The sequence below is a fragment of the Xenopus laevis genome, chromosome 1L, assembly GCF_017654675.1.
Source record: "Xenopus laevis strain J_2021 chromosome 1L, Xenopus_laevis_v10.1, whole genome shotgun sequence".
NCBI classification, from domain to species: Eukaryota; Metazoa; Chordata; class Amphibia; order Anura; family Pipidae; genus Xenopus; species Xenopus laevis.
Window position 1 is genome coordinate 218,875,067 of NC_054371.1, and position 15,342 is coordinate 218,890,408.

Below are 15,342 nucleotides of genomic sequence, written 5' to 3' on the forward strand. Positions count from 1 at the left end.
TCGAGGGTTAATTAACCCTCGATATTCGACCCTTAGTGAATCGGCCCCATTTAGAGATGTTAATAGACTTCACGATGTTCGAGTTTTTTTCAGAGGGTTTTGCCCGAAAACTTGAATAATTCGAGCAATTTTGTTGCAGAAAACTCTAATTATTCGAGCTGTCCGGTATTTAACCACGAACTCGATAATACAAGTTTCTCACATTCGAGTTTTTTTTTTTTAAATTATAAACCATTCGAGTTGTGAGTTCATTCAAGTTCATTCGAGGTATATAAAACGCTAAAATTTGACCTTTAATGAATAACCCCTTTAATAAGATGTTTTGGGTCCTTGCCCTGCCTCGTTTAAACCATGCCATTGATTATATCATATAAGTGGGTGGAACCTTCTCCTTGGTCATAAATAGACATCCAGCTGGAATGAGTGGGTTACTACTAGGGATGCACCGAATCCACTTTTTTGGATTCGGCCGAACCCTCGAACCCTTTGCGAAAGATTCGGCTGAATACCGAATCCGAACCCTAATTTGCATATACAAATTACGGGTGGGAAGGGGAAAACATTTTTTACTTCCTTGTTTTGTGACAAAAAGTCACGAGATTTCCCTCCCCACCCCTAATTTACATATGCAAATTAGGATTGGGATTCGGTTCGGCCGGGCAGAAGGATTCCTGGATTCGGTGCATCCTTAGTTACTACCTTGGAAAAATCAAAACAAAAACCTTCACCGCTGCAAATAACCAAAATAAGTATTTATTATACATTATTTAAAAAATATAATAGAAATATAAAAAAGTATCTAACTTCGACCCATTTCTATACCCTGGGCTGGTTTTAATATAAGGTCTAGATTTTTTAAATTTTCTTAAATCTTTGAAAAAAATGATTTCAGGACCCAAAAAGTCCAAATTTTCTTTCTTTTTAAAAGAAATCTGTTCCAAAAAGTGGCACTTCCGTGGCTAAATGCCCAGCCACAATATTGAGGTATGCCGTCCCACTAAATAATAATACTTCCACCTTGTAATCCACTGAAATTTGATCAGTTGTGCTGTAATCCTCTTTAACCGGCGTCCGTGATTGTATATTATATTATCAGAAAGTGTCCTAATGAGCGACGGAGCAACTCGTACTATAACGTGCCCTGTGAGTGTAAATTAGCTTAGAGCATTATTATGAAAGTAGGCAGCTGCAACTAATGATTTTTGAAGTAATCTGAACCATCTGCCCCTCTATACTATCCAGTTCTCCCTCTAATCCAGATTATGGCTGACAAACCATTTTTGGCATATGGTTGCTAGAGACTCTGTGTCCTTGACGGATACAACAGACCCATTTACCCGTGCGAAAGGTGGAATATCACTCTCGTCTCTGCTCATTTTATGCTTTGGGAATTGTAGGAGCCAAAGAAAAACCGCAGAAATAATGTCTTTCCTACTGAAGACTATGGTAGGGAATCAAATGAAAAGTTTTGGGCTTAGTGGATCAAACGAAGAGAAGAAAGAGGAAGGTGAAGCCACCGACCCGGCAGCAGCCGCAGGGATGACTCGAGAAGAGTTTGAAGAGTATCAGAGGCAACTAGTGGAGGAGAAGTGAGTATGCTGGTAGTTTTAGACTTCAAATGTTGCTGGTATATAATTTCTTAAGGATTCCATCCCTAATTTAAACACAGAAGGTTTTGGGGGGCTTGTGCCTTGGGACAACTGCTTCAAAGGGATTCAGTGGAAGGCAAAATGTAAGTACAAAGAACACATCAGTGTATGTCAGAAATGGGAATCTTGCAGCTCTCCGGCTGTCTTTGAACTTCAACTTTTTAACTAGGAGGTCCGTACCCTTTTCTAACCTCGACCCTTAATATAAGCATCAGAAAAGTATTGCAGTTTCCTTTACCTAAAATATTCCTGGGCATCTGCCTTCCCAGAGGTAAATCACGAGAATAAGACTAAGTAATAGGTGGGAATTTGTTCAGAGACTGGTGATAAATGTATAGAATGGCATTGTTCTATAAGGCTTGGCACAAGAATGGGGCTTTAGACATACTCATTGTGCCTAATGTTCTAAGACGGGTACATAACCATAACGCCAGTTAGGTGCCGAGCATCTCTACTCAGCTGCCAGAAATAGAAAGGTTACCTTTCACCTATTTTTTCACCATGTGGGTATGTAGACTTGATGCCATACGATCCGACTTTGGGTTACTAGAAATATGCTGATAATGATTTAAATTTCTGTTTCATGTTGAAGAGGGTTCAGAAGTCTTAAAGGAACAGTAACACCCAAAACTAAAAGTGCATCAAAGTAATTAAAATGTAATGAACTGTTGCTCTGCATTGGTAACACTGGCATATTTGCTTTAGAAAGACTACTATAGTTGATATAAACAAGCTGCTGTGTAGCCATAGGGGCAGACATTCAAGCACAGGATACACAGTAGATAACAGATAAGTACTACTATAGTTTATATAAACCAACTGCTGGGTAGCCATGGGGGCAGCCATTCAAGCACAGGATACACAGTAGATAACAGATAAGTACTACTATAGTTTATATAAACAAGCTGCTGTGTAGCCATGGGGGCAGCCATTCAAGCACAGGATACACAGTAGATAACAGATAAGTACTACTATAGTTTATATAAACAAGCTGCTGTGTAGCCATGGGGGCAGCCATTCAAGCACAGGATACACAGTAGATAACAGATAAGTACTACTATAGTTTATGTAAACAAGCTGCTGTGTAGCCATTCAAGCTGGAAAAAAAGTAGAAAAGTCACATTGAAGCTGGAAAATAGAAGAAAAGTCGCAAGTTACACAGCACATAATGGATAACTCATCATTGTATTGGACAGAGCTTATCTGTTATGTGCTGTGTATATTGTGACTTTTCTTCTATTTTCCAGCTTCAATGGTTGCCCCTTGGCTTGTTTATATAAACTATAGTATTTTTTCTGAAACAAACACACAGTTTTTCCAGTGCACGCTAGCCATACATTAGATGTTAAATATGTTAAAATGCTTTCATTATTTGGTGTTACTGTTCCTTTAAGGAACAATAAAAATCACTGCAAGGCTGAGCCTATCACTGTTGGTATCCTGGCTGGTCATTATAATATCTCAAATGCAGGGCAAAGGGGATATAGGGAGATTGGAGGGGAAGGATCATTGGATGGGTATTTGGGGGGGGGGGTAAAATGGGACCTGCATTACATTTTCCATTTGTATCAATAACAACAGAGCTATACATCAGGCTGGAAGGTTATAATATGAGAAGCCTTTATGTATATGAAGCTATCTAATCTTTCCCATTTCTACAGAGGAGCTTACAATTTAAACACACACGAACACTTTCATCAGAAGCCAATTAACCAGTTGTTGTGTTTTTTGACTGTGGGAGGAAAACCTGCATATCACACCTGCAGCCCAACAGATAAACTCCCATTCCCAGCATGCTCAGCTAGATGTGTAGTAGAGCCGTTACAGTTGGGAAGGAGGTAGTGATGCTGTAGATCCTAAAGGCCCCCATAGACAGGCCGATAAAAGCTGCTGTCAGACTGAATCGGCGGCTTATTGGCCCGTGTGTGAGGCCCTCTGATGGGCTTCCCGATTGATATCTGGCCGAAAGTCGGGCAGATGTCAATCAGGCAGGGGTAAAAATCCCGTCACATCGCAGCCGCATCTGTTCGTTGATGCTATCCCTTGATCCGACCGCCCGTATTGCCTCCATTCTGATCCGATAATGAAAATGTTTGTTCCGCACTGCGCTTTTTCCTGCTGCCTGTGATTTTGTCCCATTTAGATCCATTACTTCTTGTAATTGTCTTGTCTCTTCTGATCCAGGGTCTCAGTGTCATCCTTTGATTCTTCTGTTAGTTACCGTTCTACAGATCAGCTTCCTTTTTTTCAGATCTAATATGAACCTTATGTTGTAGATATGGAGGATGGCTAAGAGACGGGCCCTAATGTTGTTATTAAAAAACGAGCCCCAACCCCAATACAACTTCTCTCCCACTAGTGATAACTGCCACCTACAAACATAGACTTCACTTCACTAACTCATTATGGGTGGATCCTGTGTAGGCTTTAACTGAGCAGTGAGTTACTTGGTCACACACCTGTCCCCTTGCCTATCACTCTTCCGTCATAGACTGAGCTCAGATTAGGCCAGTGCAAATGATGTCTATTTCCAATGTTATTAATAGGAAAGAAAATGTAAAATTGAGGAAGGCTTTTTTTCCAGAAAAGGTGGCAACTCTAGCTCTGATGTTCAAGGTTAGTCAACGATGAAGGAAAAAGTCAAATATGCAACATCTTCTTGAGTGCTGGTAACCCAAAGCAACCGATCAGATGTCTGTTATGTACATAGCCCCACTGCATCTTCTGAATGACGTAGCTTGTGAATACAGTTATACCAAATGACGAAAACTCTGTATTCCATTCTAGAGCCATCTAGGGTGATAACCTAGATACATTTAGGGTGATAAGGCCTGGGTAAGGTGGAAAGAGCAAAAAGCATGTACTCACAATGCTACTTTCACTGTCTTTTGCACTCTGCATCGTATTTCAAAAACGAGACTTTGTGAGTATCTCTGATAAAACTGGATTACTATGGCTGCAGGAAGGCATCACTTGAGGGTGCTTCTGGAATGTAAATTCACCAAAACCTTAGATAATGTGGGTCTGGACAAAAAAAATAGAGAAGCTAAAGGTACGGTGATGAAAATAGTAAATAGGCCTCCTTTGGTTCTATATGATGCCACCAGAGTTCCCAGGGCCTAGTAGCAGTCATGACCTCTGCAGACCCTACCTTGCTAAGTCAATTACAGATGCAGCAAATGCAGGTCCAGAAAGGTTTAACCAGCCATACAAGGTCCAACCAACTATCACTGACCTGTTCAAACTAATGGATCCTCCATTGCACTACCAACTTTACTTTCATGTTATTTAATATTGCACACAGCACAGAGTATCTGATAACTACAGTAGTAACTGATAACTACTGTCTCACTACTGTTTTTTTTTTTTTTATAGGATGGAAAGAGATGCTTAGTTTGTCCAAAAGAAAGCAGAACGAGCCACATTAAGGGTCCATATGAGGGAAAAATATAGACTTCCAAAGGTAAAAATATTCTCAATGTTTTTGTACAATGCTGCCACTGTAGAGACACGAGGAGTGTATTGGAGCCTAGAACTTTAAGTCAGTTGGAACGACAATTGGGGTAAATGTAAATTTTCTGTCTAGGGCAGGGGTAGATTTGCCTAAACATCTAGAGCTCCAGTCACAAAACCCAAGACCAATATTTGGGTGGCTGGGAAGAGTGTTGAGGAGTTTACCCTACAACTAGAAGTATACCTTGGGAAAGGTCTTACATGACTACTAAAATTACCATTAGATTTTCTAATGTCTGCAGAGCTTAGGGGCCGATTCACAAAGGGTTAATTAACCCTCGATATTCGACTGGGAATTAAAATCCTTCGACTTCGAATATCGAAGTCGAAGGATTTTAGCGCAATTAGTGCGATCGAACGATCGAATTATTCTTCAATTAAAAAAAGTTAGCCAAGCCTATGGGGACCTTCCCCATAGGCTAACATTGAGTTCGGTAGCTTTTAGATGGCGAACTAGGGGGTCAAAGTTTTTTCTTAAAGAGACAGTACTTCGACTATCGAATGGTTGAATGGTCGAACGATTTTTAGTTCGAATAGTTCGATTCGAAGTCGTAGTCGATGGTCGAAGTAGCCCAAAAAACAGTTTTTTTACTTCGAATCCTTCACTTGAAGTTAGTGAATTGGCCCCTAAATGTATAGTGGCCCTTAAAGGTAGATGGTCCTGCAGAATGTAGAACTTTAGAATAAATTCACACCCAAGAAGTAGGTTCATGTATTTTTTGCACTTCTGTTTTCCAAGAGCGAGAAGGATGAGAACCAGATCCAGATGGCAGGAGATGACGTTGACTTACCGGAGGATCTCCAGAAAATGGTGGCTGAAGATCAGGACGAAGAGGAAGAAAAGAGTTCTATACTGGGACAAATCCAAAACCTTCAAAATATGGATATGGACACCATTAAAGAGAAGGCGACCGCTACATTTACGGAAATGAAGCAGGCGGCCGAAGACAAATGTGCCCTTATGTGATCTTGAAACACCCGCTGTATATGGTTGACTACACCTCCTCTTTATAATTATTTGCACCCTGTTTTCCTACATCACAAACAAGAATATGAAGGAGGTGAAGATATGTGAGAAACTATTGGAGAAAAACAGAAAAGAAAGGCCAAGACTGCTAAAAAAAATTGTGCTGACATGTCGTATGTACAGCTTGGCTTTTGTTTGCTGCTGCTTGTGGGTATTTTATACATTAGTGGAGGACAAGAGCAATACTTTTATAATTATCTCTTGTAAATACTGTCATTGAACACAAGAGTGATGCATAAGCTGTAAAGTATATCCTTATAAACACTACTTTGTGATGTCATCAGATCTAATCGTGCTTAGTGATGTAATTTGTGTCATATGACTCACTGAACCTTATGTATAATAACCATTGTAACAAATGAAGGATATTAGAAGTCATCTCAAAGTCGCAAGGTCTCGTGCCTTTAAGTTATCATGGAACGCCTCAATGACTTGTTATATATTTTGTATACAGAATAATAAATGATGTGTAAAAAAAAAATATATATATATGCAATATTTTTAAAAAGAATTAGAACAAAATCAAGTTTGTGCACTAAAGTATATTATAATATCACAAATTCCATTCTGTAAATGTCCATATAAAGGCACAAGGCTGCAGGCCAATGACGCGACATTTCTGAGCTAATAGGTACCCTAGTATTCCAGGATTCCAAATTACTACAACTAATCGATTTCTTTTTGCTCATATAGCAGCTACAGTGCAATCACAATTTTCTGCCTTTTGCTGTATTTTCTATACTGAGCTTATTGCACTTCAGAATCTCTATACCAGTAATGTTGTGTCACTATCTCAGATTTTGTTAGGAGTGTCTGTGACACTCACATGCTCAGTGGGCTCTGATTGGCTGTTGAGAAGCTAAGCTTAGGGCTCGTCACTAATTATCCAGCAGAAAATGAGCTTCCCCTGTAATATAAGCTGATGCTACAGGTTTGCTGATTATTACATTTTGCCTAAAATTGCCCTCGTTTCTGAGCTGGCAGAGGCACAGATCTTCTCTGCTAAAGGGTTATAGGACCCCAGAACATAATGTGCAGCATTTTTAGCCTAATTCTTTGTTACATATTCACCTCTTAATATTCCCCTTAGATAAATCCACCGAGACAATACAAATTACTATGGCTATTCCCCCGACCTTGGAGTTTCTGTATATTCTAAATTATCACCAGCAAATGTATTCTTCTCAATTCTATGAAAAAAATAATATATTTCATTTGAATACTTTTATTTACCACTGAATTTAACCATTGTCACCATCATACATATGGTGACAATGGTTATGTCTTGAGGATCCATTCTGATGCCATCATTCAATATACAAAGAATTGGGGTTGTTACCTGGCTGGTAAAAATGATGTGTATGTGTATGTGATATGTGGGGTAACTTCATAATATGAAAGACACAAGTCACCTTGTGCATTAGAAAAACATAGGAACTGACGAATACTACTTGAATTCAATTTATACCCACTGATGTGTGACATGTATATCAGGATCTTGTTAACATTGTCAGTGTCGGACTGGGATGCCAATGGCCCACCAGAAAACCTAAGGCTGAGGGCCCACTTTCCAACCTACTATACCTCCTCTCCTCACTCAACCTCTTTATTCTCCTAGTCTCTTTTCTCTACACACTATATACTCTATTCTTCCATTATTTAGACTCTTTGGGGCAAATTCACTAAGCGACGAAGCGCCTAACGCTGGCGTCAATTCGACATTTTCGTTACTTCGCGAATTCACTGACGAACGCTGGCGTAAATTCGCTAGTGTTACTTCGCACCCTTACGCCTGGTGAATTATCGCAAAAATATGCAAATTCACTAACGCGCGCAGTGTACTGAACGCTACCTTTTACGCTAGACTTCCTTCGCCACCTCAGACCAGGCGAAGCGCAATAGAGCAGATAGGGATTGCTTCAAAAAAAGTTCACATTTTTTCTAAGTCCCAAAAAACGCTGGCGTTTTTTCTATATTATGGGTGATAGGCTGAAAAATTTTTGGGGCTCCCCTCCTTCCCCCCTACATTTCCTGACTCATGGCAACTTAACTATACAGTGGGCACATGAGTAGGGCAAAAAAAAAATTTATTTAATGTTTTGAAGGTTTCCCAGGCATTTGTAGTGATTCTACGTATTCCTACATTGAAATTTGAATTCGGCGCTGTATGCAAATTAACCATCGGTAGCGTAACTTCGCTTAGCGAATCAACGTTAGCGCAACTTCGCAACCTTATGCTACCCCTGTGCGCAACTTCGGATTTTAGTGAATTTGCGGAGCGCTGACGAAACTAAGCCTGGCGAAGTGCGGCGAAGTTACGCCTGGCGCAACTACGAATCTTAGTGAATTTGCCCCATTGTTCCCATAAAGAAATAGGGAATGACTTTTTAAAGTAAGCAAGTTAGGGACCGCCATATGGGGTTTACCTTGACGTGGTATGGTGGCTTTTCAATTTTATGATCATAACTTTGGTAACTAAAAACCCCTGTTTTGTAAACATATGCACTTGCATTTATACTGAATTATTTATGAGACAGGGGCCCAGGGAAGTGCATTGTAAGTAGCACTTCCATTATATTTGAATATATTTTGATTTAGCCTTGAGTGCTTCCACAATTCCCCTCTAATAATGACCATGAAATAGACCAAATGGTTAAAAGCAAGAGGTCCACTGACACCTGGGCCCAACGGGAGTTTTCCTGGTTTCCCTGTGGGCCAGTCCGACACTGAACATTTTCTTATGTTAATCTAGTGGTTTATTCTTTTAAATGCCAATAAAAACTATTGGAAATTTAAATGATAAAAATATAGGATGAATTGTGGCCACCCAATTTCTTATATGCTTTTATATTTTATTTTGGGATTGTGTATTTACAGGTATGGGATCTACACTGTTATCCAGAATGCTTGGGACCTGGGATTTTCCTGATAACGGGTCTTTCGATAATTTCAATCTTCATTAGTGAAGGGCGAATCTGTTCCGTTTCATTTTGCTGAATACTTCACGAAATGGCCGAAAATTTGTGAAACGCATTGAAGTAAATGGGCGTCAAATTAATTTTGACGCGTGACAATTTTTTGGTCGCGGGCGAATTTTGCACCTGTAAATTGTCACCTCACTTTTGCAAATTTTGCTCATCACTAATCTTCATACCTTTAGTCTAGTCAAGATGTGACTTAGAAAAAGCCCATCTCCCATAGACTCGATTATATCCAATATCATCACAAACATTTATTTTCAAAAGAGACTCACCACGTGAATAGTGATGGGCGAATTTATTCACCAGGCGCGAATTCGCGGCGAATTTGCGCGATTCGCCACCAGCGAATAAATTGGCAAAACGCCCGCAAAGATTTGCGGCAAAAATTCGCCGGCGTCAAAAAAAACCTTTCCGGCGCATCGAAAAAAACGGCCGCCGGCGTCAAAAACGAGATGCTGGGGGCGTTTCACGAATTTTCCGCTGTTTCCGCTCTAAATTCGCAAATCTTTCGGCGAAGCGCAAAGGCGCAAATTCGCCCATCACTACACGTAAACGAGGAGGCCCAGGTGCTCTGCCCCAGACCTTCAGCATAAGGGAGTAGTAGTAAAAAAGGTCTTTATTAGAGAACAAGTGTGGATTACAGCCTTATGCGTTTCGTGTTCTCACAACACGTAATCATAGAGCCTGTAATTAAGTGTTGTGAGAACACAAAACGTGTATGGCTGTAATCCACACTTGTTCTCTAATAAAGACCTTTTTTACTACTACTGCCTGGAGTACTGCTCTTTGAGTGACTACCCTACAAACAATACTCTGCTCCATTACATCCAAATAATCTTATGGATTGAAAACAATTTCCTTTTTCTTTGTAATAATAAAACAGTAACTTGTACTTGATCCCAACTAAGATATAATTAATCCTTTTTGGAGGCAACCCCAGCCTATTGGGTTTATTTAATGTTACATGATTTTCTAGTAGATTTTCTTAAGGTATGGAGATCCAAATTGCAGAAAGATCTGTTATATAGAAAACCCCAGGTCCAGAGCAGAGGTGGGCCAGGCCGGCCGGGCGCCCTAGGCAATCCAGCAGGCAAGTTTGCCCAGTCCTTCCCCTGTAGCTCACGTGCATGTGCGGTGGTGCTCTCTCGCGTATACGTGCTGGTCTAGGGGTAGGCAGAAAAGGTAGCTGCCCAGTGCCCCCCAATTGCTGTGCCCTAGGCAGCTGCCTCTTCTGCCTACCTCTAGTTCTGACCCTGGTCCCGAGCATTCTGGATAAGAGGTCTCATACCTGTATAGCAGAAATACAGTAAGAAAATACTTTTGCCTGAAAAACACCTGTACCCAGGGCAACATCAGAATTCACGGGTTCCTGTACAACAACATTGTCCTTAAAGGACTCTCTACTTTGAGAATCCTATGCACTCCCTACATTGGGAATGTATTGGATTCTATGTGACTCCCTTTAGAGAGAAGGAATAGAAAATAGATCCTTCTCTTGGAGTCACTGTGGGATTGAGTTTAAATCAGTTTCCATGAACTAGGCTGGATCCACTGTTGAGGTTCTATGGAAGAATAAATTGAAAGCAAAGGTTGTTTTGTCAGCACACTACCACATTTAACTAGTCACACGGTGGCCACCTCCATCTGTTACTTCAATATAATATTCACAGACAGCACTGACAAGGAAGAATCTTCCATTAAAAAGCTCTGACCCAGACACTCAGCAACGTTTCAGACCGCCATCGATCCTTTATCAAGCTTGTTAATGAACCAATGGCAGTCTGAAATGTTGCTGAGTGTCTGGGTCCCATATCGAAATGAAGGCTTTTCAATGGAAGATTCCTCCCTGTCAATGCTATCTGTGAATATTACCATAAATTGAACAGTTACGGCCCTAAGCTGCACCACTATTAATAGTGGGGTTAGTGGCCAAGTATATATTAAATAGACTAGTTTGATTTCCCTTGAAGTGTTCCATGAGTGCTCCACAAAGTAAAGTTATAGTTGGCCTGAGCAGAATTCTTTCTCTTGCTAATATATAATAATAAGACAGCCCGGCACCGTCACATCACAGATAGCTCTTCAGCTCAATTACTGTAATTAATAAATGACTCCTCGTCTCTCAACTGTTTGGGTTAATGGTATAAATTTAATCTGATTAAGTTATTTAAGACGAGCATTGCCCACAGATCAAACGTTCTCCATTTATTAAGGCTCCCATAAGAAGATTGGCCAAATTAGGGAAGGATTAATGCTCTTTCAAATATAATACTGACCTTTGGCTAATTTGATGAAAAGGATAAAGGGAAGAAACCAATGCACTTAAACATATTTATAGGTTGCTTTTTTTCTTTGGTCAGTATTGGAACATAAATAGAAGCCGCCATGTACATTACCCCTGCTGAGACTCAATTCTCAATAGACAAAAACAGCATTAATATGATCAGTGGCATAAGAAAACATGGTTCTGCCCCAGTGAAATAACATAGAAAGCACGCTACTGTGACCTCAATATTTTCAGCAAATAATGCAGAACTGCCAAATTCCAACTCAGTGGTCCCAACATTTTTCAGGTAGGGGCTGAGGATGAGGAACCACCAACCAACAAGATATGTATAAGGCTCTTTGTGGCCTTTTGGATTGTATTTTTTGTATTTTTAGTTGGAGGCAGAAAGAAAAAGAATAGGACATTTAAAAAAGACTAAAAATTGATCAACTGAACAGTTTTATTTAATACATAAAGGTACCTATTTATCAACAATCAATTTTTTGTGGTTTTAGAAACCACGACTAAACTCACAAACTCTAAAACTATGAGATTTATTACAAAATCGGAATTCTTACCTGGCGAAGTTTTGTATTAGAGGTTATCGTGGTTTTTACACTTCATAAATCTCGAATTTTTATAGCTTTTAAAATAATGAGAAAACCACAAATTTTTAGAGATTGGTGGGAAAAAATCTGAATCTGATAGTTCGTAGTGATGGGCAAATCTGTGCTGAAAGATTTGCGAATTTACCACGAAATTCGTGAAACTGAAAAATTTGCAAAACACATTGAAGTCAATGGATGTCAAAATAATTTAGACGTGCGTAAATTTTTACGCGAGTGCCAATTTTTATACGCACTACTATTTGGTCCAAATGCATTAAAGTCAATGGGTGTTCAAATAATTTTGACATGCGACAATTTTTTTTTTGACGCAGCGGATTTTTCGCAGGCGAATTGTCGCCTCAGTTTTGCAAATTAATTAAATTGTGGCAAAACGTGGAAATTCGCTGCAAATTGGTGTCTGGAGAATTTATTCACCCATCACTAATAGTTAGTAAAGGACTCTCAAAGAGTCATTTATGACCGAAATTTGAGTTTGCAAACTGCAATTTTGGATATAAATTGCCATAGTTTTATCCATAATGCAGTATAATTTCCCCATAATTCCAGCGTAATTATAGGTACAATTGTGCCTGATGCCTCAAAACAAATGCAATTTTCATGTACATTTGTAGCAAAGGGGATGCAAGTTTCAGGAAACATCATCAATAAGTGCTAGGGATGCACCGAATCCATCTGAATTAGAATTTGTCTTAATACCATACCAAATTGAAATCCTAATTTGCTTATTCAAATTAGAGACAGGAAGGGGAAAAGTGGAAAAAACTATTTTTACTTCCTTGTTTTGTGACAAAAAGTTACAGGATTTTGCTTCCCGCTCCTAATTTGCATATGCAAATTTGGATTTGGATTCAGTTTGGCCGAATCCATATCCTGCTGAAAAAGGTAGAATCCTGGCTGAATCCCAAACCGAATCCTGGATTTGGTGCATTCCTTATAAGCACACTTGCAACAAACGTTATAAATGACCCCCTGTAGTAATTTAAAGCCAATTTTTCCCTTTTATTCAGAATCCTGAAAGTATGCCAAGGCCATTATGTTAAAATTACAAGTACCCAGCAACCAAGACCATGGGCAGTTCCTTGTACCCAAGGGCAGTATATCATGGGGTAACCTTGTAAGAGCTTTATCCTCATGTGAAACACTTAGAACTGATTATCAATCAATAATGAAACCTAAGGGCTCTTACTCACTGGCGTTCTGACCTGCGCTCCCCTGCGTTCCGTTTTTTGGCGTTCAGCCGCAGGGGAGCGCAGGAATAGACGCATGTCATTATTTCAAATGGGGCTGTACTCACTCAGGCGCGTGTAGGCGCCGAACGCAGGAAAAATGCAGCATGTTGCGTCTCAACCTGCGTTCGGCGCCTACACGCGCCTGAGTGAGTACAGCCCCATTTGAAATAATGACATGCGTCTATTCCTGCGCTCCCCTGCGGCTGAACGCCAAAAAACGGAACGCAGGGGAGCGCAGGTCAGAACGCCAGTGAGTAAGAGCCCTAAGGCTTAGCGGGCTGCGGAAGGACACGGTTTTGTAAAGGCTGATCTGCCCCAGATAGACAGAGTCAGGGCAATAAAATCTCTTGTTAATTAATTAGGAGCATTTGCTAACAGAGATGTTCACACATTACAGCTCTGTCAGTTGCACTTGCTAAATAATAATAATAATATATCATCCAAAATAATGTACTGATAAATCTGCATTTCTCCATCCCAATTAGGCTCTACTCGTGTTTTTGGGAAATGCAAATTAATCCCATTTATACTTTGCCTTTAGCGACAGACCCAAAGCTGACACTTTCCAAGCACTTGTACATATTTGCTTTAACCAAGAGAAATAATGAGAGATGTTTAACAGGTGCCTTATGGTAACAATGGCTGCATTAAAGTAGCCAAACTGGTTTGTTTAATAGGTGTCTGGGGGATTAACACAAAGTGATTACCAACTAAACCCCCTTAATCCCTTTCATATCAAGTGATGCGTCTAACGAGCAAAACAACTTGTAGTATTGGAGTGGAACAAGCAAAGTAAATCCTTCAGCATGTATGTAAGTAGAATCTATATATCATTCATCTATTATTTATCTATCATCTCCTCTATCTATTTATCTATCTGTCATCCATCATCTGTCATCTCTCCTAGCACCTTGTACTTGATCCCAACTAAGATATAATTAATCCTTATTTGAAGAAAAATCTGCCTAATGGGTTTGTCTATATCTATCTATCTATCTATCTATCTATCTATCTATCTATCTATCTATCTATCATCTATCTATCTATCTATCTATCTATCTATTATCCATCTATCTATCTATCTATCTATCTATCTATTTATCATCTATCTATTATCTCCATCCATCTATCTATCTATCTATCTATCTATCTATCTATCTATCTATCTATCTATCTATCTATCTATCTATCTATCATCTATCTATCTATCTATCTATCTATCTATCTATCTATCTATCTATTTATCATCTATCTATTATCTCCATCCATCTATCTATCTATCTATCTATCTATCTATCTATCTATCTATCTATCTATCTATCTATTATCTCTCTATTATCTATCTCTCTATTATCCATCTATCTATCTATCTATCTATCTATCTATCTATCTATCTATCTATCTATCTATTTATCATCTATCTATTATCTCCATCCATCTATCTATCTATCTATCTATCTATCTATCTATCTATCTATCTATCTATCTATCTATCTATCTATCTATCTATTATCTCTCTATTATCTATCTCTCTATTATCTATCTATCTATCTATCTATCTATCTATCTATCTATCTATCTATCTATCTATCTATCTATCTATCTATCTATCTATCTATCTATCTATCTATCTATCTATCTATCTATCCATCTATCTATTATCTCTATCTATCTATCTATCTATCTATCTATCTATCTATCTATCTATCTATCTATCTATCATCTATCTATCTATCTATCTATCTATCTATCTATCTATCTATCTATCTATCTATCTATCTATCTATTATCTCTATCTATCTATCTATCTATCTATCTATCTATCTATCTATCTATCTATCATCTATCTATCTATCTATCTATCTATCTATTTATCTATTATCTATCTATCATTTATTTATCTATGTGTCTGTATGTCTGTCTGTCTATCTATCATCTGCAGGTATTGGATCTGTTAACCCGTTATCCAGAAAGCTCTGAATTATGCATAGGCAAGCTCTCACAGACTTCATTTATCCAAATAATCAAAATTTTTTAAAATGATGTCC

General features: G+C 38.9%; 1 pseudogene; it reads left to right on the top strand.

The window, feature by feature from the left end:
- Window positions 1-854: 854 nt before the first annotated feature.
- On the top strand, window positions 855-7,055 carry LOC108718428 (annotated as a pseudogene).
- The last annotated feature ends 8,287 nt before the right edge of the window (window positions 7,056-15,342 follow it).